General features: G+C 32.4%; 1 long non-coding RNA gene across 1 annotated transcript in view; it reads left to right on the top strand.

The window, feature by feature from the left end:
* The window catches only part of LOC148764581 (uncharacterized), a 34781-nt gene extending 13227 nt beyond the window's left edge, over positions 1-21554 (top strand). Inside the window, exons 2-4 of the long non-coding RNA XR_016023071.1 lie at positions 20054-20128; positions 20704-21114; positions 21287-21554. This is a non-coding gene — a long non-coding RNA (uncharacterized LOC148764581). The remainder of the gene's footprint in view (positions 1-20053; positions 20129-20703; positions 21115-21286) is intronic.
* Positions 21555-27836: the final 6282 nt, after the last annotated feature.

Raw genomic sequence — 27836 nt, 5'->3', positions numbered from 1 at the left:
ATGCCTTCAGACTAATTTCTCTTTATTCATTCCCATCCATAACCAAGATTGAATAGGATAATCTTCATAATTCATACAAATTCTCATCATGACTGTGCATAGTTCCACATCATTTACATACTTATATTCTCTTCTTATCATTTCCAATTATATGCTTAAGTTTCCTTGTACTATATATCATTGCATCACAATGTCATCTCCATTGAATTATAAACTATTATGCGTGTATGTTTTATAATCCCATTGATGCCTCAAAGATTTATCTTAACTTGATCATTGCATCTTATGTAATACCATAATTCCTAAGAGTCATCCTTTTTCCTCGATTATCCTTCATGCCTCTACGTTACCTTGTATCCTTTTTGCATTCCGATATTGATTTGTCACTTAAAACTCAGACTCATTTGAATCAAGTATGCCTCAAGCATTTTCGAATTCCAATTTCCATAATATATTAGGAAAGTTTCATTATCCGACTTCATTATCAAGGTCAACTTCTATCATCTTTTGTTCCACTTTTTCATACGAATATAACATCATTCTTCCTTAACCAATTTACAAATTGTACTTGAAATTACAAGACTTGAACTAGATTCTCCTCAAGTACTTTTCAATATTAATACTAATATCACTCTCAACTTACAGCTTCCTTTTTTATAACCACATAACTAAGTGCTTGCTTTCACGAGATCCACCCTGGGGATATCTATCTTAAACTTATGTCTCACAGCAGGTGATCACTTAACTCAAGACTTAGCCATTTGGCTCCTTAGCAAGTTTCAAAATCACACATCTTATACTCATCTCGTATAATTTATAATTATTTCTCAAAGTTGTTTAAACATTCTTGAAACACTTAATCACTTATTTACTTTTTCATACTCCGAGCATATCATTTCCATAAAGGCATACCCAACTACTCATGCTTCAATTTATCTCCAAGGGTTTATAGCATGTCACCTAGTTTACTTGTGTTGTTACTAATCCTTTCCTTTCAACAAAGTCAAGGCAAGATTTGTAAATTTTCGTAACAATATTCTATATAAACTCATTCGCTATATCATGTTTGAAATCTTCATTCACATTTTCATCACTTGGTATTGACATCTCTTATCAATATCTCATACATTCATCCAACCTTTCACTCACTTTCTCTTTAGTCTTTAACAAGGCTTAATCTCTTGTTTTCTTTATTTCTTAAGATTTGACTTCAGTCAACATATTATTCATCTTAATACTCCACATGTTAATTTATTTTTATGTAGCCATCTCAAAAACTCTCTAACTTTTCTTTCTCTTACATGCCAATATATAAGGCAATAAAGAAACTTTGCAATTTCACTTATCATCTTTATCTTAATACCTCCCCAATGCACTTAAGACTCCAACCAACAAAGCTTAACATCAAAACCAATGACCATTCTTCAACTCGTGAGTTTCATCTTCATGCCATTCCCAATTTGCTCGTGCTTTCTAGCCATAAAGGGTTCTTAACCAATTACATTTATAAAGTGGATAATTCACTTAATTATTACGTCTCGTTCTTGCAGTTATAAGATCAAGATATCTCAAATTTAAGATGCAGAAGTTCCCTCCTAGAGCATATCCAAAAATCCACATATTTCAAGTCCCACCTTAAGACATCTTTCCCATATGGTGTAATGAATGCACAATATATACACCATCATACACATAATTACTTATTATTTATGGTATCCCACTATTTTCATTATCCATTTCTGATCATCTTCCTTGTCTTATAACTCCAATAGTTTATTGACTTCCAGTACAAAGGCCACGAAAATAGTTCATCTTTCACTACATTTATACTCACAATCCTTATTAATAAAAAAATTATCTTTTTCAAGTTCCTTCATTTATCCCTAATGGACCATATTTGTATTAGATTATCTTCCTATAATGTTATGGCATAATTTTATACTTCCTCCACCCTTAAGCTTACAATCTTTGACTTTATCACATTAATCGCTCAAAATGTCATCTAGAGCCTCATTGATTTCTTCCATATCCTTTCGAATTGTAACCACAGTTAAGATTCCCAATTTCACATCTCTATGATTAATTGTTAGTCTTACCACACTGTCTCCCAATAATCTGTGCAATTACAACACACTGAATCCCTTATTATAACATAGTCCCCTAGTTCAATGTGTTTGCTCAAAAATCATCTTCTCTGACACAATTTGCCCCATAAACTAGAATTTATTTATTTAGCTTTGCATTCGAAATCATATCAAAACTCACATACTTTGATAAGTAATAATTTTCAACAAACATCATCAATTCAAATGGTCTTTTATACCTCGTCAAAATCTAGGGTATCACCCTAAAAGTTCATCATGTTAATCGGTATCCATTTCTTAGTACTGCAAAATATATTCATTGTTAATTAGGGTAATTGCTTGAATCATTAATGACTTTCCACATTAGTCTTCAATAATTATCTAAGATGATCAACCATGCCACTAAGATAAATATCTTTCCTTAATAGTCATAATGCTAATCCACTTCTGTCCTACCAAAAGATTCCCATATACATCCAGTCACTTAAATAGCTACTTATAATACATTCTAGTCATACACTTTTAAAAGCCAAACTATTAACTTCTTTGTACATATAACTATTATCTCTTTTACACTACATCTACCTAGAGTCAAAGTAGTACAAAATCCCACGAAAGTATTACATGTCATTACTATCAGCACTTTCTGGACTACTTGGTTCGGGTTGCCATCGGCTCCTAGCAATAGAATCTAGCGATCCCTCGCTAATACTATGAGAGGCATCGGGATTACCGTCTCTCTTAGACATGGTGTGTGCAATCAGCACACCTCAAAACCTATACGCAATCAAGCAATAATTTCTTAATTATTTACGCATCACAAGAGCAGGTAGGTTTCTTTATGTAGGTGCATGCATTCTATTCAACCTAACATGACTTAACTTAACTTAACTTAACTTACCTTAACTTGGGGCCACACTGAAATTGTAAATTTTTAAATTAACTTTAAAACAATTTTAAACCCAAAAGCTCTGATCTTTAAAATCAAAAGCTCTGATACCACTATAATTGTCACAACCCGATACTTTCTTTGAGCCCGTGACAACCGCCTCGACGTCTCGATAGACATTCATTGCCTAAAATGCCAACTGAAACCTCGCAATGCTTTAATATCAGTTTTCGCACCTCCCCTATGAGCAACAGTTGTTAAGTATCATGTTTTGAGAGATTATAAACTATTTTCAAATCAAAACAATAGAAAAATAATTTTTTTCTCACAGGGGTATTTTGGTCATTTTTTCTCAAAAATCTCGAAACCAGCTAAAAATGTAGAATATGAGAGAAATTTATATATTTCATAACCAAAAATAAGTTTAGATATCTAAAACATTCATTTAAAGTGAAACTATACCTATTTGAATATAATAAAAATATTCAATAAAATATTCTATTTTCTTATAAAACAATATTTATAAAGTTACCGATAAATAATTTTTGTAGCGTAAAAATTAAATAAATTCATACATACTATAATACAGATAACCAAAGCATAAGATTTAATTTACAGTGACACATGGGCCTATGAACGACCAAAAGTATCAAAAGCGGTAAACCTACAGTTTTTGAGGATGCAAGTCCAACTGTAGCCCTCAACGAAATGAGCTATCTACCGACTATCTTGAGCTTGAAATGGGTGGAAAGGAAGGTGGTAAGATTATATAATCCAGTGAGTAGACAAATATCATCTAAAATATCTAAAGCCGAGTAAATGGAGACAGATAAAATAGATTAGTATAAAAATGATTCACAGCATTTCAAACTCATTTTAATAAGATAAAATAGATTCATTTCACCCAAATAAACAACAAGGCTTATGATTTCTTGAAAAGCTTGGCTCGTGCCAAAATCATTCTCATACTCAGTTATCAAGGATACCTTGGCCTGGGGCTATCCAAACTGAGTCCGCCAAGGCTGTTAAAAAGTCAGGTACGCATAAATCATATTTTTATATTGAAAACATAGCCGTTCCTTGGCATTTGTTGAGTTCACCCTCACGTGGTGGTTTGGTGTGAAGTGAACTCTAAAGTTGTACCTCGGGAGTTACCTTACGCGCCTCCCCAATCGAGGTAAGAATATAATAGGATTTCGTGCCCCTCAAAAAGGTTGGTCCATAGAACCTGCCCACTGCAGTAAGCTAAACTCACCATACAATAAAATTTGTAATAGCATGACATGGCAATTATTTTATTTTACAGTTTCTCAAGGCAAATCAACAATTCATACATTTTTAGTCCATTTACCAGTTCAACCATTCATGCCAATATTATCATAAGCCATTCAATTCAAACCATGATTTATAACATAACAATTAGTCTCAAATTACTCCATTTTCAAAATCATCTTTCAATTTCAAGACAATTTTATAAAGTCATTTCATTTAATCACATTTTTGCTTATAAAACATAAAGATTTACCATTTAAACTCATTTTTCATAAAATCATAAAAATGAATTAAAATTCACTTCAGATAATCAAGATGATGATAAGGTTACTCACTGTATCAGGAGTTTGAAATACTCTTATTCTTAGTCCTCTGACACAACGTCTTTACCCTTGTTAGAGAGCTCACCGCCTATATATAATACACAACATATAATTCAATATACTGTGTCATACTATTATAAATCTATTTCAGGCTCTTTACTAATGCATGAAATGAGATGCAAATTGTTCAAATTATTGTCTAAACATGGTGTTCTACACAAATTCAATTGTGTACCTAAATAAAATGGTATTGGCCTAATTTGATCTATCACATGATTAATTGGCCAATACGTCCAATTCAACTCCAAATAATTTCATTTTACTTCCAATTCTCTAAACCATCAAACACAAGTCAAATAGCATAAAATTGAGCAAAATCATCTTCACATTTTCTCCTGGGAATTTTGGCCATAGTGGGTGCATCAATACTATGATTTTTCCTACTTGATTTTCTCACCGTAATTCATCATTTCCTAACCAATTCACTTGAAATAAAATCAAAATCATCATAAATATTCCACATGGAGAATTCGGCCAATGATGGGTGATGGGCGAACATGAATTTTTCTTACTTGATTTTCAGGCTACACATCACCAATCAACTAAAAACACTAGAATATCTTAAAATCTAACCAAAACAACCATCAAAATCTCTCTCTAAGTGTTCGGCCAGCAAGATACCCATCATGAAATCATGTGATTCAAACATGAAAAATGCAAAAGAATGTATGGGAAAGGTAGATCACAAGTCAAAATCAAGAAATTTTACCTTTGATTGCTTGATTACTTGAAATCCACCAATTTTCTCTTGAATTTTCACTCTAGGGTTTTTGTTTTTTCTTTTCTTCCTTTGTTCTTGCTTTGGCCGGCCATAATGAAGAGAAATGGGCTGGTTTTGTGCTAATTTATAGGGAAAATAAGAAAAAAATAAAAGCTTGACACTTGTCACCTTACCATTGGTCCATTTTTAAATTCTTTACTATTAAGCTTTCTTTCTCCACCACATAAAATCCTTCAATTATCCATGATAATATTGTTTAAAATCCATGTGCTGGACAAGTGTTGGGTGTGTAAAATTATAATTTTGGCCCTAGGGTGGCAAAATGACTATTTTACCCCTATGCTTGAAAAAATGTCGAAATTAAAATTCTTCACTTCTTAAACTCAAATTATACTCCAAATGATCAATCTTAGTCAAAAATTTCATCCAGCACTCACATCTTAACCTCGGGTGGCAAAATGATTATTTTACCTTTAGGTCATGAAAATTCTAATTTGACTCCAAATCGGTCCTCGAACTTCGAATCACCATTTTAATTCATTTTAGGGTTTTAAATTTCTCAATTTCATCTTAAAATATCTATTTGGACTAGTTCAAGGCTTAATTCAACTTAATTGTACCATTTGGTACATTGCCGTCCTTTAACGATTTTCGAGGTACCTAAGTAATCAAACATGCATTCTTATGTAAGAATGGCATAATAAACATATTGTAGAGTTGGGCTTGACAGGAATCGTATAGCCGGAAGAGCTCTGAGCATTCAACTTTGCTAAGGAATGGAGATAAAACACTAAAATTGTTAGAGCCTATCTAGAGAAAACCTCCAACCGCATGAAAAAGTGGCTAGATAGAAGTTGAAAGGAGAAACACTTTAAGGGGGAGACCTAGTGCTAGTGAAGTTGGTACTCAAATAACTTTGATTCCTAAGGAAGAGAGATCGAAGACTAGTATAGAAGTATGAAGGTCTAGTTTCGATTATAGCCAAGGTGGAGAAGACTTCTTACAAGATCAATCCACCTAAGTAGATGAAGGTACACCTCGTGTTTCATGTCAGCAACCTAAAGCTGTTCCATGCAGATCCAGTAGATGCAGGCAAGAGTTGAGCCACAAAAGCTACCATTAGCACTAAACGACCATCATTGTGCTGAGTAAAGGAGATTCTAGTAAAGAGGACGATGACAATCAATCGATGACCAACATAGGAGTACCTGGTGAGATAGGAAGGTTTGGGGCCAGATGAGATCACTTAAGAGAAGGAAGTTGATCTTCGCACCTTTCAACAGTAGAATGAAGAATTCTAAGCCAACAAGGTAATGAGGACGGCGACAGATTGAGTGGGAGAGGATGTCATGAGCGAATCTTGTATCGAACTATGACATGGTAAAGTTGTCCATGAGATTGAGTTTTTTGTACTTGTAAGGAACATGTCCCCCTTTCAAACATTGTAATAGTCCATGGTGACATCTCTAGAAATACTTGTTAAGTCTTTAAGGGGAAAGACCCTTTTAGAAAGGAACGTCCTTATTTCAAGCATTGTAATGGCTATTGGTAGAATGCTTGTAAAATCTCATAAACTCTTTGTAAGGGGTGACTAGTCTGTGGATTGTTGGGCTACCTCACTAGTAAAGGTATGTTTGTAACAAATCATCTAAAGTTGAGCTTATGGCTCGATGATGGTGTGTTTTGGTCCCTTTGTACTCATTTTCATATTAATAAAACATTTTTCTTTTTGTGGCTCAGTGGTTGCGTATATAGCATTCAATATGCCTTATGATTTTGATGTGCATTGCCTTAATCTAATTTGTTACTATTATTGATGTTTGATAAGATATAAACGAATTATTGGCTGGCTTGCATGAAAACGTCTGCTCAAACGCCGCATGGACTATCGCATATTTAAGTGAAGGATTGTAGTTCATGACACTCAACCTCAACAGTACCCATCTTCCAAAACCAACCATTTCACTCAAATCTCAATTTGGGTCATTCAAAACTAGACCCTAGGCTAGTAGTCTTAACAACTTGTATGTGATTGTAAAGAGTTTCTACAATTTGTTAGGCATTTCAGAGAGTGGCACACTTTCAGAGATCAAGCAAGCTTACAAGTAACTTGTCAAGAAGTACCATCTGAACGTCTCTCCTCCATAATGTATAGACGAGCATACAAAGAGATTTATTTAGGTGCAAGAAGGTTATGAGACTTTTTCTGACGCCAATATTTGAGCTCTGTATGACAGAGACATGACCAAGGTTTGCAGATGGCTTTCTCTGCTAGGTAACCTTCTAGATACAAGGTGGTATTTTGCATTTTTTTCTCTTTTCAGATTTCAACAAATTAAAATGAAATAGTAGTCCATTCATTTCAATTTTTTTATAAGTATAAATAAATAGTACTATATACAGAGTTAATAGGCTCCAACCATCTTGTTTTCATTTCCATCTTATAAATGAGCAATTTGGTTTGAAATTTTATTCTACGATCATCATTTTGTTGGTCAGATCTGATGCTCATATGATATTGGTGTCTCCATTGAATAGGGCTTAGATGAAACAAGTGAGTGGAAGAATCAATGGCAGTCTCAGCTTACAGAGCTGAATAGAAGGAGCTTGAAAAAGGATTTTATAAAAAACATGTCTTGGGTAGTTAGAACCCGCAGGCAAAGGTGTATATAGCAAATAATGAAGATTGACCAAAAATTGTATATTAGCTGACTTGACATAACATGACATTTCGTAACGTAGGTCAAAGAATAATTGTTATCTTCTTAATTTCATCTCTGCTTGGCAGTTTTGTTTCTTCTCCTTTCCTTAAACAGATTTTGTCCTAGGTTTCATTTTCTAGAAAGAAAGGAAAATAACTCAACAATGTAGTAGTAGCAATTGATTTCCTCAGTTTCATGTATGTATTTTTGTTTCTTATAATTTTATAAACATAAAACATTTATGTTTAATGGCATTGCTGGATTAATTAGTCTCCACATGAACTTCGATTTAGTGTTATTTTGTGTCAACCAAACATTGTTGATTGCCATTTTGGGAAGTTGGATTGATCTTAACATATTTATATTCGTGACTACGAGGCATTATTTGTAGATTCAAAGTTTAGGAAATTAATGGTCTTATCATTAAGCAAAATGGTAGGGAAATAAACCAAAAACATTTATAATTAAGATCAAAAAAATTTTATATAATAGAAGGCTTTGTTGTAATTTCAGAGAAGAATTTTCCAGAATAATGAACCAAAGAATGAAGAACAGAGTAGAGAGAAGAAAGAAGGATCAACTAAAGAATGACGAAAGATTGAGTTAAGACATATGAAAATTTGACTCAATTACTAAAATATTTTCATTTCACTTTGAGTATTTATACATCAATTATACCAAAATAATTGAACCCCTAAAAATAAGGCTTGGTAAAAGAACTAACAACAAATTCAATAACAGAAAAATCCATCACATATACCAAAGCCTACAATGACTATTACACCAGACACTTGAAAAATAAAGAATAAAATGACAATTAACAAAGCTTTTCAACTCATAAGTATAAACAACACATTGATCAGTCATTTAGCTAACATAAGACTTATTACAACCAAAATGACTAAAGGACTTGCGCTTAACTAAAACAAAAACAACTAACTCTTAAAGACTGATGAACCCACCAAATCTCCTTAGCACCATAAATTTTCAACTAGGTTTCAATCACTCTTCAACATACCCCCATGATTTAACACCAGGTAAACCCTTAAACTCATTCTCAAAAACTCAAAGTTTTCTCTTGTTAGACTTTTTGTGAAGATATTTGCAAGTTGCATATTAGTAGGACAAGACACCAATTGAATTTCACCTTATTTAATTGATTCTCTAAGTGCATGGTATTTGACCCTTATATGCTTGCTCTTACCATGCTGCCAAGGATTCTTTGCAATGGTTATGGCTGACTTGTTATCTATAGGAATCAATGTTGCTTTCTCTTGTTTGAAACCGAAATCAATTAACAATTGTCTCAACCACACAACATGATTAGCTACTACTGCAATGGCTATATACTCAACTTCAGTTGAAGACTGAGCCACAACAATTTGCTTTTTAGTATTTCAGCAGAAGACAACACTACCAAATGAAAAACAAAACCCACCATTACTCTTTGTATTTTCAACAGAGCCTGCCCAGTCACTATCACTATAGCCTTGCAATTCACCATTCTCATTCTTCATATACCTCAGTCCATAATTCAAAGTATTCTTAACATACCTTAGATCCTCTTGATTGTAGTAAAATGGAAAGCTGATGTAGATTGCATAACTTTGGAAAAAAGCTTGTAGAGAACAAGATGTTAGGTCTAGTTGCTCACAAGTACAAAAAAAAAAAAAACCAACCATACTCCTGTAAGGCACTCCATCTGCTTGTTCAGATCCATCTTCCTTGCTCAGCTTACTTTTAATAGCAAATGGAGTATCAACTACCTTTCATGAATCCATATTAAACTTTTTTAACAAGTCCTTGACATATTTTGACTGATGCAACACAATTTCATCATTAAGCTGAAGTATTTCCATCCCCAAAAAATATGACATAAGACCCAAATCTGTCATTTCTAAGACACTTAGCATCTGTGCTTTGAAATCATTTAGATAAGCTTTATTAGGACCAATAATCAATATATCATCAACATATAAGGTTACAATAAGTACAACTAATTCATTCACCTTATTTACATAGAGTGTATGTTTATTCACACTCCTAACAAAACCTTGATCCTTAAAATGCTTATCTATTCTTTCATACCAAGCCCTAGGAGCCTATTTTAAACCATGAAGTGCCTTCATCAGTTTACACACTTTATCCTCAAAACCCTTCTTCACATATCCCTCTGGCTGTTCAATATAAATATCCTTAGTCAAGATAACATTTAAGAATGTAGACTTAACATTAAAGTGGAAAATCTGCCAGTTTTCTTTTGTAGACAATGCAGTAGTAATCTGAAGGTCTCATACCTAGCAATTAGAGCAAATGTCTCAAATAGTCAATACCATACACTTGAGCATAGCCTTTCACCACCAACCTAGCTTTATACTTGTTGATTGTCCTATCTAGATTCAGCTTGGTCCTGAAAATCCATTTCACTCCAGTTACATGCTGATTTTTAGGTGTGTCAACTAGAATCCATGTGTTGTTTTTCTCAACCATACTCATTTTTTTTTCTATAGCAACTTTTCTATTTCCATTACATTTAGCCTTAGTGAAGTTTAAAGGTTTATTTAAAGCTACACTAAATCTGCTATATGTATATCGTAGTGTTCTATTTCCCCTGACAACTAGTCTTTCATCTTCAATATCCATAGATTCATCATCACTTCCTTGCAACTGATAAGTTTCATTACTGTTACCACAACCAGTACCTTCAACAACACTTTTTTCCTAGTTTCAATGCTGTCCTTCATTAAAAACAACATCCTTCCTAACGATCACCTTTTTTGATTCAAGGTCATATAATCTATAGCCTTTACTTGCTTCACTATATGTAATGAACATAGCTAAAACTACCTTAGCTTCAAACTTAGTTCTTTTAACATCAAGGATCATACCATAATAGACACTTCCAAACACTTTAAAATGAGTAACATAAGGTTTGTGATCAAACCACATTTCATAAGGAGTTTCATAAAACAAAGCTCTTGAATAAGTCTTGTTCAGTATATAGTTAGCAGTATTCATTGCCTTTGCCTAGAACTTTTTTGGCATATGCTTTTGAAACAAAAAACATATCCCCATTTCAATAAGTGTCCTATTCTTTCTATTAGATATCTCATTCTGCTAAGTGTTGTAGGTCACTGTGACTTGATGTATTATGCCAAAATTCATTATAAACTTCTCAAATTCTGCAACAGTATATTTTATGCCATTGTCAGTCTTCAGCATTTTAATATTCTGACTTGACTGATTCTCAACCAAGGCTTTAAACTTCAGAAAACTCATTAAAGCTTTTGATTTTTGTTTAAGAAAATAAATCCAGCAATCAACACAATGTAATACTTACTACAATTTAAAGATAGTGTCTTCATTAGTCCACTTATGTTTGGATGAACTAGCTCCAGCTTCTGTTTTGCTCTCAATTTCTTTTCTTTGGGGAAAGGCTTTCGAATTTGCTTACCAAATTGGCATGTGTCACACAACTTTTCTAGTTTTGCAATTACTAAAAGTCCATCAACAAGGTTTTCAATAGCCATTTGGACAATGAACCATAGTGCACATGTCTCGTTCTTCTATGCTAGAGTTTTGAAGAATCCACTTCACTGTAAAATGCTACATGCTTTGTATCCATTAAATCCAAAGGATAGCAATCGTTTTTCATTTTCGCAGTAATCATTTCAACACTTGTAGGATCAAATATGGTATAATAGTGATCCTTAAACAATAGTGTATATTGATTTTTAGCCAGCTTTCCTACATTTAACAAATTTTGGTTAGCTTTTGGAACAAAATGAACACTATATATTTGTTTCATACCAGTAGGAGTTTTAACAGCCACTGTACCAATGCCTAGGACCTTTAAATACACTCCATTTTCTATTTTTACTTGAGCCTTAAAACTTTTATCCAGCTCAATAAAGAGATTCTCATTTCTAGTAAGATGATTTGAACATCCACTATCTATGAGCCACACACTCTTGGCTAATGAATCAGTATTTATCGTAGCCATAAACAACAACTTTTCAGTCTTTTTAGTTTGTTCAACTACAGTTGCCTTCTCCTTAGTAACAGCTTTCTTAGCTTTACAAACTTTTTGTAAATATTCCATTTGACCACACGACCTACACTCAACATTAGATTTATATCAACAATAATTACTAGTATAATTTTTCTTTTACAATGGGGACAAGGTGAATATCTATCACCTTTGACTTGCTTACTATTTTCACCTTTGTTCACCTTACCATCAGATTTCTTTTGACCATTTCCTTTAACCTTCAATCTCTTAGTTTTGGCAACTAGAGCATTTTCAACTAGATCCTCACTCTTGTTGGCTCTTCTCTATTCTTGAGCTATCAAAGCATTTACTAACTTAGTAACTGTAATCCTTGACAAATCTTTAGCATCTTTTCGAGAAGAAATCTTAGCTTTGAATTTCTCAAGAAAGCTAATTAGGATTTTGTTCACTACTCTCTCTTATTAAGATTTTCTCCTAATGGCCTCAATTGATTCACAATTTTCATTATCTTGTTAGTATACACTTTAACACTCTCATCATTGTTCATTTTCAACACCTCAAACACTTTCAACAAATTCAATATTTGGATTTGCCTGGTTCGATCACTACCCTGAAATTCTTCCTTAAGTTTATCCCAAATCTCTTTAGGATGATCAAAAGTCATTATACTAGTAAAGATCGAATTAGAAATTGTAGAATGTAAACAAGAAAGTGCTTTATACTTAAAACTATCTCCTAACTATGTTGCTTAATTTGACCCAATGTTGGGTTTACGTGCCTTTGAATCGGTGGATCTCCTCTAACTTCAATCATCTACCAGAGATCAAAGGCTTTGAGAAATGACTTCATTTTAATTGCTAAATCGGATAATTTTTTTCAGAGAAAATTGGTGGTGCTGAAGCATTGCAACTTGATGAAGTCATGACTTGATCCACACAGATAAAAGTAACTAAAAGAAAATGAGAATGCAAAGTTTTAAGGTCCCTTAAGAACTTAATTGCTCTGATACCATGTTCTAATTTTAGAGAAGAATTTTCAGAACAATGAACCAAAGAATGAAGAATAGAGTAAAGAGAAGAAAGAAAGATCGAGTAAAGAAGGAAGAAAGATTGAGTTAAGAAATTTGAAAATTTGGCTTAGCTACCAAAAACTTTTCATTTCACTTTGAGTATTTATACATCAATTATACCAAAATAACTGAACCCCCAAAAATAGGGCTTGGTAAAAGAAATAATAACTAATTCAATAATAGAAAAAACCATCACATATACCAAAGCCTCCAATGACTATTATATTAAACACTTAAAGAAGAAAGAACAAACCGACAATGAACAAAGCATTTCAAATCATAAGCATAAATGACACATTGATCAGTTCTTTAGCTAACATAAGACTTACTACAACCAAAACGACTTAAGGACTCATGTTTAACTAAAATAGAAACAATTAACTCTCAGACACTTATGAACTCGCCAAATCTCCTTAGCACTAGAAATCTTCAACCAGGTTTCAATCACTCTTTAATAGGTTTAAGTGTGCTTGAATTAAAGTCAAGCTTAAGCTTCTTCTACTTAGTCGTTCAAGCTTAGTTTTGGTTGAATTTGGAGTGGGTTAAAGCTAAACTCAATCTTTAGTTTGATACAGTTCAGCCTTTTACCCTTATTGAATCTTAGGACACAAAGGTTTTGCTCAAAGCAAAAGCTCATTCCTAGCTAGCTAGTTGGCTTCTTTGTCAGCCTATTGATAGAGATAGTTTTATGGAGATATCTAAATTCCTTAAAAGAGGCTACAATAACCTTTTTCCATAAAATTGTCAATTAAGTTTATCTTTTTTACAGATGCTTTTCAGCGAGATATCCTGATAAATGGCTCAGTAATGATATGATAAACCTAAAGCAAATAGAGATTTGATGAGTGGTCTTGCTTCTTGAACTTAAAAACGGGTGAGATATAATTAATTTGCCTTTTTTAAATTGAAACATTAGCAAACATGGTTTGAATGTGTTTATTATTACACAAATATACAAGGTCTAATTGAAACTAGGTTGATACTAAAGATAAGTTAATAGTCACTAAATTTATTCCAATGCCATCACTGAACTTTTAAATTGTATCTTATATAATACTATTAACGGATTAAGTTCAAACAAATTATTAAATGATGATCTTATAATCATTTAAACAATCATATCGTTTTAAAAATTTATTAAAGGTTATTTTCTCTTTTTGCTCTTCTCATTTTTCTTTTGTTCATTCTTTAGTTTTTTTCAATATCGATATGAATATTTTAAATGACTTGATTGTTTAAATGGTTGTATATTATATTATTATTTTGTCACTTATTTAAATAAGTCATTTACGATGACCATAGTTGATGTACTTTAAAAATTTTAACAACCCAATTGACATTAATTGAAATTTAATGAGTAAAACATATAAAAAAAGGATAAAATTTTAATGATCATTAGTGAAATTTGTTATTTCAACCAATGATCACAATTATAATTACAAGTTGTGGGTGATAGTGAAGCTTTATTTTACATTATGTCAAATATATATATATATATATATATAGCCCACAGCTTGGACGACCTTTTTGAGTAGTGGGCTAAAAAAGACTTGCTTTTTGGAGCCACAATACTTAATATGCTGAATCAGTAATTAAAAAGCTGTCATATTGACCAAAAGGTCAGCCATATACATGAGAAAATCCCAAAGGTAGAAAGTGAAGTTGATGAAGATGCAAAAACTGCTAATGATATGATTAAGCTTCTCTAGAACAGGCTCAAACAAGTCATCAGAGAAATACTAGAACAGGGAGTTCTATTCCAACTGTACATGGAACAAAAAGAGTCAAAAATTCAAAAGCTTAAAGTTCAAATCAAAACCCTTCAAGAGACAAAAAAAATCCCATCTTTTGATAGAAAAAATCGCTTATCCCTATCCACTCGTGCTTCCAAGGTACCAAGAATTCCATTTGAAACCTGCCTTGAAATACCACCAGTATCAAAGGAACCATCCTCTTTTGATCTATATAAGAAACTCAAGGCCTCAAAGGAAAAAGAAGAAAGACGGAGGAAAAGAAAGGAAACTAAAGAATCCTTTGAAGTAAAAGAATCTTTGTCCCAAGAACCTGCAACATTGCCAACAAAAGCCCAAGGAAAAAAACCTATACAACCACAAGCAAAAAAGGAAAAACCACAAGCACCATCAAAATCAGGGATAACCATAAGAGATCTTGAGCCCAAAACTTTGATGATCTCTTTTCTCAAAAAGAATAGAGACAATATGATCCTAAAAATCTATTCAGCTCAATCAGCTCAAGAAAACCAAGATGAGTAAACATCTTCCTTAACTTCTTCAACCTCTTTTAAAATATCATAATCCATGACTAGTTTTGATGAAAAACTATACCTTGATTCAGAAAAGCTGCTACCGAAACCAAAACCATCATAATTTATGGCAATAAATTTAGAGGTAAAAGTTGAAGAAATGAAAAAAGACTAGTCAGAACCTAGTAATACTCGTAGACAAGCAGCACCTTCAATCTCAAAGTTGATATTCACTTTTGATGACAACCCACCAAAAAAATAGGCAAATAGATTCCAAGAATTCCATGCATGGCTAGAAACTAGAAGATTGACTGAAGATAGTCATTATACCATCTTGATGGAATTCATGTCAAGATTCACAAAAGCCTTCAAAATTTGGTGGAATACCTTTAGCCAAGCTGATCAAATGCAATTCTTAATGTTGCAAGAATTCAGCCAAGTCATTCAGGTCCTCCACAGAGATTTCATCAGAGATCCTGAAGATGTTAAGACTCTCTAAAGAAAGGTATTCTTTCAAAGAAAGTGTTGCTCTTATAAAAAATCAGATTTTCACAAACATTTCCAAAAAATGATGTAACTTTTTTACACCCTTGGTGTTTCTACAAGCCTCATGCAAGTCTTTGTGTCTTTTATCCCTGAACCCATCCAAACAGCCATTACCAGATCTCTTCAATAGCAAAGAAAAGATATCCTGACTTTATCTCTTAGAGAAATCCAACGAGAGGTCCACATTGCTTTTGAAGACATTTGTAACAAACAAACACAAAGTGCTGAAGGATTATCTTAAAAAAAATAGAGATCTCGACAAAGCTTACCAAAAACCTGATTTGCAAATCAAGTGTCACAAAAACTAGAATTGTGATTGTAAGGCAAACAAGAAGAAGCATTTTAGAAAATTTAGACTCTTCAGAAAAACTACTTTTAAGCTTAGGTATAAAACAAAATGGAGATATATGAGAAAGTAAAGATTTGGTAGAAAAACCAAATTAACTAAATGTTACATCTACAATTAGTAAGGACATTTTGCAAAACAATGTCCTAACCACAAAAAGAAGGGAGCAAAAATGTTTCAAGAAATTGAGTAAAAGATAGGGATAAATCTTGACAATGATGATCTTGAGTCTATCTTCTCTCTTAAAGAATAACGCATAGACAAAACCTTGTTTGCAATCCAAACAGTGGTTTCAAACTCAAAATTTGATTCGAACTTTGAAGAAATCTTTATGATTCAATCTTAACTAGACATTATCCCTTATCAGCTAAAAATTCAAAAACTCCCTTCACCTTCAATACCTTTCATACTTGTTTCAATTTACCTTTCCAAATATTGTCAACCCATACTAGTTATTACCTTCTTTGACACTAACGTCACTAAAACTATGATGAACCTTGAAATACTTCCATCAGAATGCTGGATACCTCATGGAACACACTTCAAGTCTACTTTTGATTAAATCTTCACTACACATTTGATCAGCAAACTTATCATCGTCCAATTCTTCCGTCAATGTTCCATTACTATCCAACTGCTTGAATTGGAATTACCAAGCAAAGACATAGTGATTGGGTTTGATATCTATTATGAATGTCAACATTTGAGGATTCTCCCTAAAGTGATTAGGTACAAAAAAATTTTTAAGCCATTTGTATAAATCTTTAATCTTTATTTTATCTAGCAATCATCAGACCAAATAGAGCTAATAATCAACTTGCTCAAAGAGAAAGCATGTGCTAATTCTCATTTAGAATTCCTCCTCAAGTGTCACAATCCTTTGTGGAAAAATCCAAAATTCTTCGTTAAGCTACCATTTAAGCTTAAGGAGGATATTAATCCTACCAAGGCCATTCATTCAGGAATGAATCTCGACCATCAAAGATTAGTTGAACAAGAATGTAAGGAGCTACAAGAACAGGGATTAATTGAGTTGTGAGACTCTCAATGGGCATGTCAAGCTTTTTATATCGACAAAATGGTTGAGCTAATAAAGGAAAATTAAGGCTAGTCATTAATTATCAGCCTCTTAATCATTTCCTTCTTGATGACAAGTTTCTTCTTCCTAATAGGAACTCTATATTTTCAAGTCTCGCAAATGCTAAAATGTTTTCCAAGTTTGACTTGAAGGCCAAATTTTGGTAGTTCGACATTCATTTGGAAAATAAGCCCAAAATGAGATTTTGCATACCCAACCACCATTAACTGATGGACAGTATTACCATTTGGACTTAAGACAGCACCATCCTTATTCCAAAAGGCGATGATCGAGATTTTTCAACCTATCATCAACTGGGCCCTCATCTACATATAAGACATCCTTTTATTCAGCCTAAATGAAAAAGCCCATGTTGAGTTACTCCAAGAATTTACAATTTTAGTTTTGAATTATGAAATCATGCTCGTTGAAAAGAAGATGCAAGTCTTTAAGACTGAAATTGATTTTCTAGGGATACATATCGATCAAGGGAAATATCAACCTAATCTTCACATTGCCTTAGAATTGATCAAATTTTCTGATCAAAATTTCACAAAGAAATAAGTCCAATAATTCCTTGCAATAGTTAATTATCTTAAAGATTTTGTCCACAACCTCTCCAAATACACCCATCTTCTAAGAAAAATGCTCAAGAAAACTCCATCAGAATGGAGCAATTCTCAAACCAAGGCAATACAAGCACTCAAGCAAAAGTTACAGCATTTAAAGCTTCTCAAAATTTCATCTAAGGGAAAAAGAATTCTCTAAACAGATGCTAGTAATAAATACTAAGCAGTAATGCTCTTTGAAGAGAAGTAAGGAAAAGACATATATGTGGATATAAGTGTGGAAGATTTACTAAAGCATAAATGCATTACCACTTTGCATTCAAGGAAATCCTTACTGTGAAAAAAGCCATTTCCAAATTTGAATTTCACCTAATAAGACATCATTTTCTAGTCGAAATGGACATGTCCTCCTTTCTTTAAATGCTCAGATTCAAGTAAAAAACAGTTCCACATCCTCAACTTATTCAATATGTAGAATGGTTATTTAAATACTCATTTGATACTAAACAAATTAAAGGAGAAAAGAACCAGCTTGCTGACTTGCTGACTTGCTGACTAGACCCCCCTTAAGATCCAAAGATTTTTATGTTCAGGCCAAAGCCTTCCAAATTCACACCCAAACCTAGTACCTACATTTTAGGATCATCTTCATCATCCTTCTTCTTCTCTATACCAATAACACCAAACCTTCATCCAGATTATCCATTAGCAGTGCCCAAGTTAATCCAGGAAAAACCTTTCATAAAAAAACATAACTAATGGTTTTTGAATACCAAATTGAAATTTTCAGAAAAGATGGTGGCCTTATTCTTAAACCATTTAGTTTGCACTGAAAATACCCTTTTATCCATCCTTTCCATTACGAAGTTATGGAATTCCTAAATGAACTTCAATGGATGTTGTGGTATTTAACCCATATATGATACCTAGTACCCTCGTATAGAAGTCAATATGACCTTATCAATGAGACAAAAGGTCAATGGATGCTGATTTAAGTGCCAACGATGGAGATGGGTGAAAAGAGTATTTTGAAATAAAATATTTCACACGTGAAGAGATAATAATAAAATAATAATATTTTTATCAAGAAAGAATTTACGAGATAAAAGGTGATTCGGATGTGAATTGGGGCAAAGTAAGATGTTTGGAGCCCTAGAAGGCTAGTGGAATGTGAAACCTCGACCTCTGTAGACACGTAATTAGAAGTAGATGCGATAACACGGACTAGGGGTAATTTCATCATTTCTCATGGTGAGCTCCTAGAAGTAGCTTTCTAATGTTATTAAGGTCTAAGTAGGCCTAAGGAATAGATGAATGATGGTAAAACGAATGAAGAAGATAGAAATACTTATAATTTCCATAATAGGGGTAAAATGGTCCTTTTTCATCTTAAGTCAAAATTTTTAAGTTTTCATGAACTTGAGTATTTCTATACTACTATGGACTTTGTCTCAGTGTCAAAGAAGTAAAAAGATTGTATAAAGGTAAGGGGAAGATAAGGTGACCTTGTTAAGGGCATTTTGGTAATTTACGTGAAAATTGGATAAACTCTAGGCATAAATATCTAACTCTTTAGCAGCTTCTTCTCATTTTTCTAGCATCTTTTCTTCTTCCTTCCATCCTTCTCACATTTTCTCACCTTCCATGGAAGCTTGCTTTGAAACTTCCATAAATTTTCTCAAGTTAACCCCAATTTTCATGCTCTTGTGCACCTTTTCACAAGGTTCTTTGTGCTCTTTTACTCTCTCACCTTAAAACCCTCAAAAGTCTTACCTCCATACTTTCTCTCACTAGTTAGGTGTTTTAGAGAGAGAAAAAGAGTTTCTATAATAGCTTGAGGACTCTTGAAAAGGAATTTAGTAACCAATCTACTAAGGTGAGTAATGAAAGTGAGTTGATTTTTTTTAGTTGTTGAGAATGGCTAGTGGTTAGATTTGTGAGTGTTTTGTAGTTGAGGTGATTTATTCATTTAGTGTGACTAGAATAGTGAACATAGATAGCCACTTAATGGTAGTTGGAAGTTAGCTAGGAATAGCTAGTAGAACATGATTTAAGGGATAGCTTTTAGAACTAAGGTTATACGAATTGAGTTGATTTGTGATGCTATTGTGTGTGATAGGTTCCAATGAGACCCCACAATTCCATTCGGAGCATTAGTGGAAGTTGGAGTTGATTTAAGAATCAACAAGGACTGGTGAGTGAACTTGCATTTAAAATATTTTGGGAAATGCATTGGTATTTGGATGAAGCATGTAAATGATATTTATTTGATTTTTCCTTAAAGATTATGCATGGGAACAAGCCTTTATTGAAACATGTTATGTTGTGAGTGTTCAATATGATGAATCCTCGTGCTCCTATATTATGTTGATATCTTTATGTTGTATATTGATAGTTAATATTGTGTAATAAATATAACCGTTCGTGTACGTGATGTGGGAGATGCACATGTTGGTGATGATGGGGTACTGAAGTGTGGATGATGATATTGCTTGTGCGAGTAAGGAGTGCACATAATGATATTGAAATGTGCGAGTAACGAGTGTACATGATGAAATTGCCTTGTGCGTGTAGGGAGTGCAAATTGGCTGAGTGAGGTGGTGGTATACGTGTTTATATATGTTTATGTATACATATACGATAGAAAGTTTATGATTATAATATGTGAATGTATTGCATGTTGAATCTTGAAAATTGCTAAACACTTTTAAATTGATTTTTATTGTAGCACAATTGGATATTTATTGAAAAAGGATTCTTTTTACTTAGGTGCCTTGTTTCTCGCTACAACAAGAATGCATTTTTGCCACAGCCAGAAACTCTCGAGTGGTGAGGGCATTGCACTGGCCCTAGTTTCGCTGCAACGAGAATCTTGCGGTGCTTTTCGCTGTAGCCAGAATTTAGCTAGAAACTCTCAAGTTTGGGTTAGAAACCTATGCTCTGAATTTCGCTATAGTGAAAATGGATTCTCACTGCAACGAGAAACCCTTGGGTGGTTGCATTCCAAACCCTTTCTAGAATTTCGCTGTAACGAGAAAGCCTCAGGCAACTGATGATTTATACCAAAGAGAATGAATTTTTGCTACAACGAAGATCAATCTATTTCGCTTGACTTGCTTGAATGCTGCTAAAGTTTTCACCCTTCAAATTCTTTGTTGCTCATGGATTCTTCATCATCAAGTGAGTAAACAACCAAGGGTTTAAATGAGGGGTTTTAATAAGAATTAAACTAAATTGCATTGTTTTTAAAATAAGTGCATCATGTTTTCTAAACTTTCCGTACTACTTGCTTGTTCCCTTCTTATATTCACTCATTGGGTTTATACTCACGTTTTTAAACTTCATATTTTAGGTTTCTGAGTAAAAGGTGACTGAATCCTAAGACGAGGTGATCCTTCCTATCCATTGTTCGGTAGGTTCGCCATGATACTAAGTGTTAGCACCCACACCTTGAGTCACTCCGCTGACGATCAGAGTCTTTGAATGTGTACATGTAAACTGGATGTAATTTGCTAAGAATTGTTTGGTAAACTATTTATGTATATTATGATTGATGAATACCATTATGAGTATAAGCTTGGATTTTATGAATTGATTTCAATGAAGTTGTTATTTGAACATTATGAGTTATAGATCTTGAAAGGGAATATGGATAATAAATAAGCTTGCTTGGGCTTAATGGGCTATGCCTATTTGGTCCATGTGTCGGTCATGGCCTGGAAATTGGGCTGTGACATCATAAATATCATATTGGCATCTAGTTTCACATTATGAATTTCTTAAGATTCATAGAAAAAGCTCTGTCCAATGAAATAGAAGCATGGAGAAAAAATTTCATAGATTTCCTCACATGGTTCTACCCAATCCGCCATTAGAAGGAATTGATTGCTTTAGAGTCAGGAAAAGGAAAATAAATGATCATATTCATCTTTTACAAGCCTCAGTATTTTGTAACTCATGGCAAAGCCACTCAGTTGGGAACTTTCCCTTCTACATGGGTTTACAAATCTCTTTAAGGTAATATTAGAAATTTAGATCAAGAATATAGGATGTTTCAGAGGTGCATCCGTCATCACAACAAGATTATCCCAAACCATATTTAGCCTTCCACATATATTAAAATGCCCTAGGACTATTTCCTTGAGAAACTTAGACCTTATCATGATATGGTTATGCAGGTATTAAAAGAATAAAATGAAGGAGTTCCAGACCCATGTGAATGGTCCCAAAATCCTTGGGAATATGGTGAATTCACCAGAGATAAGATTGCATAACTCTTCATAAAGCCATTATGTGAGACGTGCAATAGACACCATGACACAAATCTCGAGGCATTATCTTTGCACATGTATATTTACAGAGAAAGGAAAAAGTAGATGATTGAAGATCACAATATCTCCTCGGATGTAGAGATAAAATATGACTAAAGCTAAGAGTGCCAGTCTCTTTATTAAAGTGTGTCAGTCCCTTTTATTAAAGTATGTGTGTGAGAGTCTTTTTAGTAAAAGTAGTCAACATAATATGTAAAATGTTTGTATTCATGTCTTTATCTTCTTATTGCAAGATGTTTACTATTATCTTTCTCCTTCATCTATAAAAGGAGAACTCTTTTAACAAAAAAGGCAAAACACCTAGAGTAATATAATTGTCTATTTTATTTTAGACTGAGTTTCTAAATCCCTCTTCTCCTTTCTAGTAACTACTAAGGAAAATGTGAGTATAGATCTCTTGTGAGTTTAGACCCTTAAGTATGCTCTACACTTGCCATCCCGAATGGATTATGTGCACTAGAAAGAGGTTTTGATATGGAGATTGACTAACACAGCAAATGCTTTAACGATGATGCCGATGTTCAGTAGATTTATCATTATTCATCCAATACTATATTAAATAAAACACTATTAGATTTTACTAACAATTTTCATTGATTTAAAGTTAATTAGAGCTAAAAATTATTAGTGATATCTGACTAGTTACAATAATGTAAAAATTCTACAAATATAGGATTTGTTTGTTTTAACATAAAATATTTTCTAAAAAATATTTTTGAAATTTATACTTATTTGGAAAATGAAAAATTTATTTCAAATTCATTGATCATGTAAAATGTCTTACTTTTTTCAAGGGTGAAAGACATTTTCTAGAAAACAAAAAAAAAAACACTCTTATACTAAGTCTAAGAGTATAAGTTTGATAAACATTAATATTTAACTTAAAATACTAAAAAATTAAAAAAAAATAATATTTAACTTAAAAAATTTGAACTTAAAATATTAATATTTAAATTATTCAGTACTACTAAAATTAAAGAATAATTTTTAATAAAATTATTCAATGCAGTTAAAATTTTTATTTATAAATTAAATAAATCTTACTAATACTTATAATAAAAAATATTTAAATGATCTTCATTTGATGAATACATATTTATAAGTATAGCTAGGTTTTGGATGTGTTACATAATTGATGAATATTGATATTTTTATAGTGTTATGGTAAAAAAATGACGAGATAAATTTTTTTTTGAAAATAGAGCTTACTTACATTATAAATATGTGTTTAAATACTTTGAAAAATATCATTATTGATTTTGCCCGTTTTCATTTTCATTCTTAAAATTGATCCCAAATTAATGAAAACCAAATGACACTATTATTTTGTAATCAACTCCTACTTATCATCTTAACACCTAAATAACTCCACTTGTGATAGTGCAACATATTTTTCATAAGATGATCCAAACAATGGAAAATGTTTTTAACAGTTTATCCATACAATATAAAACATTAAATTTTCATGTAAAATATTTTACACAAAAAATTTTCTCCTATAAAGTTATTTTGTGAGAATAAGTAGTATGAGAAAATGAGTAAGAAGGCTTAAGGCGTGCTGTAACACACTTTTTTTAAAATGTTACCTACTTTGGGGATTTGCAGACAAGGACTCTCCGAGATACAACAAGCCTATTGCAGAATGCTTTTGAATGAATGAAGTTTGGTTTTAAAGGATGTTCCTTTTATAGACATTGAAAAGTTGTGTCTTTTGTCTTTCAACAGATGTGTCTTGTTAAGTTTCAATAGATGTATTAGTACTGTTTTTACATATTTGTCTATTGTGATTCAATAGAGCTATCTACTGAACAACTTTCAATAATTGTGTTTGTTGAAAATACTTATTTTATTTTAAGAATTATATTTAATCTTGAACAATCATATCTGAATAATTATTTTCCAACGTGAGACTCTTAAATATTACAAACTATCCAATAATCCCTAACTAGTTTGTAATATTAATAATACTATGCATAATAGAAAATATCTTGAAGATTTAAAATTTTAAAGTTAACATGAAGTTATTGGTATCATAGGGATTGAACCACAACTCCTTATGTCATAACTGAAAATATCACACACATAGCTTTATTTAATCGCTTTAAAATTTTGCCAACTACTTTAGCACTTATATAGCTTTGTGCTAATTTTTGTTTCATGAATATTTACAAGACTAAACCCTTTTAACTCTTGTTTGAAACGACACTACTTCAATATTCATATAAGTGGATTTTGTCATTATGCCCCTATTACTACAAGCATTTAACATTTCCTTTAAGAGCCTTTTGCTCATCCGCTCTTCGTAACAGTCACATTGAATGTTCTAGAATGAAGCTACTTGAATATTCTAGAATGGGAGTATTGAATATAAAAAAAAATTAGTGAATGATAATAGCATAGAGTAACTTGTTATTTCCCATTAAAATTTTATTGTAAGTTTTGCTAACTCAAAGTTAGGTTTACATTATTAGTTGATAACTCTATAAAATAGTTATTTAGTTAAAATTTTAGGTGATTTTGTCTAAGTTCTTGAGATTTAATTTAAGTATTAAGAGTTTTTAGTCATTTATTTTATTTTATTTAATTATGTTGGGTTTAATTGTGTTAAGTTATTTTATAATATTTTACTTTAAGTATAGTTATTATTTAAAGTTAGTTTGTTGCTTTTACAATTGTGCTACGTAAAGGGTGACATTTTGAAAAGATGAATGCATTCAAGGTACAAACCTCCACTACACATGTGTTGGTATTTCAAGCATATTACAAAAGTCTAATTGATATGATTCTTGAACCATTAGAAAGATAAGAAGCCAAGCTACAATTTTTATGCTGATTACTTTACCCAGTTCAATATCAAATTAGGAGAAAATTATGTACAAAACAAAGTAGTGCAATTGAGCCTAATATTTCAAGATAGAACAAAAAAGGTTGCAGCCATGGAAGGAAGTAGCACTGCAATGCCCCAATAAGAAAAGACACCTCAGCAACATAGAAGCCTCGATGCCTCAATAAGAAAAGAGAACTCAACAACACCGAAGCCTCGATGCTGAAGCCACTAAAGAGCTAGCATTGTGACGTCTAAAAGAAAAACATGAAAAAAAATAAGTCTGAGGCACTATGTCTCAAGGCTCGTATGTTTGATGAGACTTCTGGGTGACTGGCTTCTTGTTGTGTCAGTGATTTCCTAGTGTGCGGAGCCTTAACAAGGAAGGTGTTAGTGGTTTATCATTGGGTCAATAATGCTAACCCCTCTTTTTGTGCTACTTCTATTTTGATACAAACTTGAGTCCTATTTAATTCCTTTTTGAGAAGCACGTTTAAGAAAAAATTAAGCAAGGTTTTTTTGAAGAAAAAAAGGCATTGAAGCTAGCAAGGAAGATTTTGAATTGAAGGCTTGATAAATATTAGAGTTATTTCTTTTCTTGTTATCTTTATACTTTCTTGTTTAGTTTTGATGGTTAAAGTTCTTTTCAGATGATATTTTTAGGAATTATGTTGAACTAATTTTTTAATCTAGAATCATGATTAAACTCAATGTGTAGTCTGAATTTTTAATATTCTTTCTTACTTATGATTGATAGTGTTTGAGTTGTTTATTTTAGTTTTGTGATTAATGCGTCTGATTGACTGGCCACAAATTAGATAGATAGGGTAACCTAAACGAAACTGAAAGAAGGAGTTTAAAGTAAACCAAGGATGAAATAACATATGTTCAATAACATTTTCATGAGATAATTGATTTGATTCGCGTATAGGGAAGGAATACACTTACATGTCATATGTAGCCAAGATTAGAATCTAAGCTTAATGAGTCTTTCTTAATTTCAATTTGCATAGGAATATAGTAAATTGGTTAAGGAGGATATCTTTATAAGAACATCAAAGAGACTTATAAATAAATTAGAATTCTAGATTAACAACTTAAGCCTATTTAGTAAGTAAAGAGGGAATAGAAGAAATTCAAATGAAACATTGAGGGGATATTATGGTTCTAGACTTTTGGTTAATTGATGTTAGTTAAATTGTTACTTTTTCTTCCAATTTTAGTCTTAATTTTAGTTTCTTTAATTTTTAAGTAGTTTTAAATTAGGTTGTTTGCATGAGATTGAGTTATTTTAATTTTAGTACTTAGCAAAAAGATTTGAGTGATTCTTCATAGGAACAAACTTTACTTTCATTATATTACTTGTTAACAATACGTGCACTTCTGTGGTAAATCCAACAACAAGTTTTTGGCGCATTACTGAGGAATTGTTTTAAATTTTCTTTATTAATATTAGTACTAAGCAATCTTAGTCTTAATTCAAACCTTATTTTTCTTTGTTTTCAAGTACTTTTGATCGTTGTATATGACGAGTGAGAAGTTTGGAGATTGTTCCTTTTGGTCCTAAAATCAAAAAGACTCTTCAAAAAATTCAAAAAGAAAATTCACAAGCTTTAACTCAATTCAGAACAATGGTTGATCAACAAGAAGAGAATAAGTCTTTTTGAGAATATCTTGCACCTTTCATTCAAGGCCTTAATTCAAGCATCCATAAACCTACCATCCAAGCTAATAACTTTGAGATTAAACTTGCAATCATTCAAATGATTCAGACTTTAGTTCAGTTTGGGGGATTGGCAAATGATGATCCTAATGCACATATTGAGAATTTTCTGGAGATTTGTGATACATTCAAGACCAATGGTGTTTCGATGATGCCATTAGATTATGACTTTTCTCATTTTCACTGATAAAAAAGGTAAAGAATTGGTTGAATTCGCTTCTAGCTGGTTCCATTACTACTTGAGATGATTTGGCTTAAAAATTCTTGGCTAAGTTCTTTATACTAGCAAGATAGCTAAAATGCAGAATGATATCACCTCTTTTACATAATTTGATTCTAAACAGTTGCAAGTTCAGACTTTCTATAATGATTTGATAAGACCAATTAGAACAACCATTCATGTTGTAGCAGGAGATGCATTGATGAGTAAATCCATTGATGAGGCTTATGATTTATTAAAAGAGATGGCTTCCAACAATTATCAATGGCCATTTAAGAAATTGGGCCTAAGAAAAATTGTTGGTATTCATGAGCTTGATGCAATTAATGCCTTGACTTCACAATTAGCTGTTATCATTGAAAAAATTGTACATTGGGTGTTAATTGTCACGACCCAATTTTTGGGCCATGACCGGCGCAAGGGCCCAATAAACATAGTCTATTAAGCCCAAGCAAGCCTATCGATTTATCCTACTCATGATTCCATCAAATATTGCTAAGTCACAAATTATAACTTTAAACCAAAATAGTAATAGACATTTCCAACTTGTATTGGCATTACTCATTTAAAATATACATACATTGTCTACAGCATGTATCTTAATAATTTACATCAAGTTTGTCTATACATCTAAAAAAGAAGACTCGATTTCCAGCGGAGGGACTCAGACCAATGTACAGCTACTGAATGCCGAGACACCTACCAAAAGATGGGTATAAGTCTATAAGGACAACTCGTCCTAGATACCGACTGCCTCGTGATCTGAAAACATGAAGTTGAAAACGGTGAGTGTAAACCCAGTGA

Source organism: Theobroma cacao, chromosome 1 (assembly GCF_053813885.1).
Source record: "Theobroma cacao isolate CCN51 chromosome 1, ASM5381388v1, whole genome shotgun sequence".
NCBI lineage: Eukaryota > Viridiplantae > Streptophyta > Magnoliopsida > Malvales > Malvaceae > Theobroma > Theobroma cacao.
Note: the sequence above shows the minus strand (reverse complement) of the source record. Positions and strands in the feature narration are given on the sequence as shown.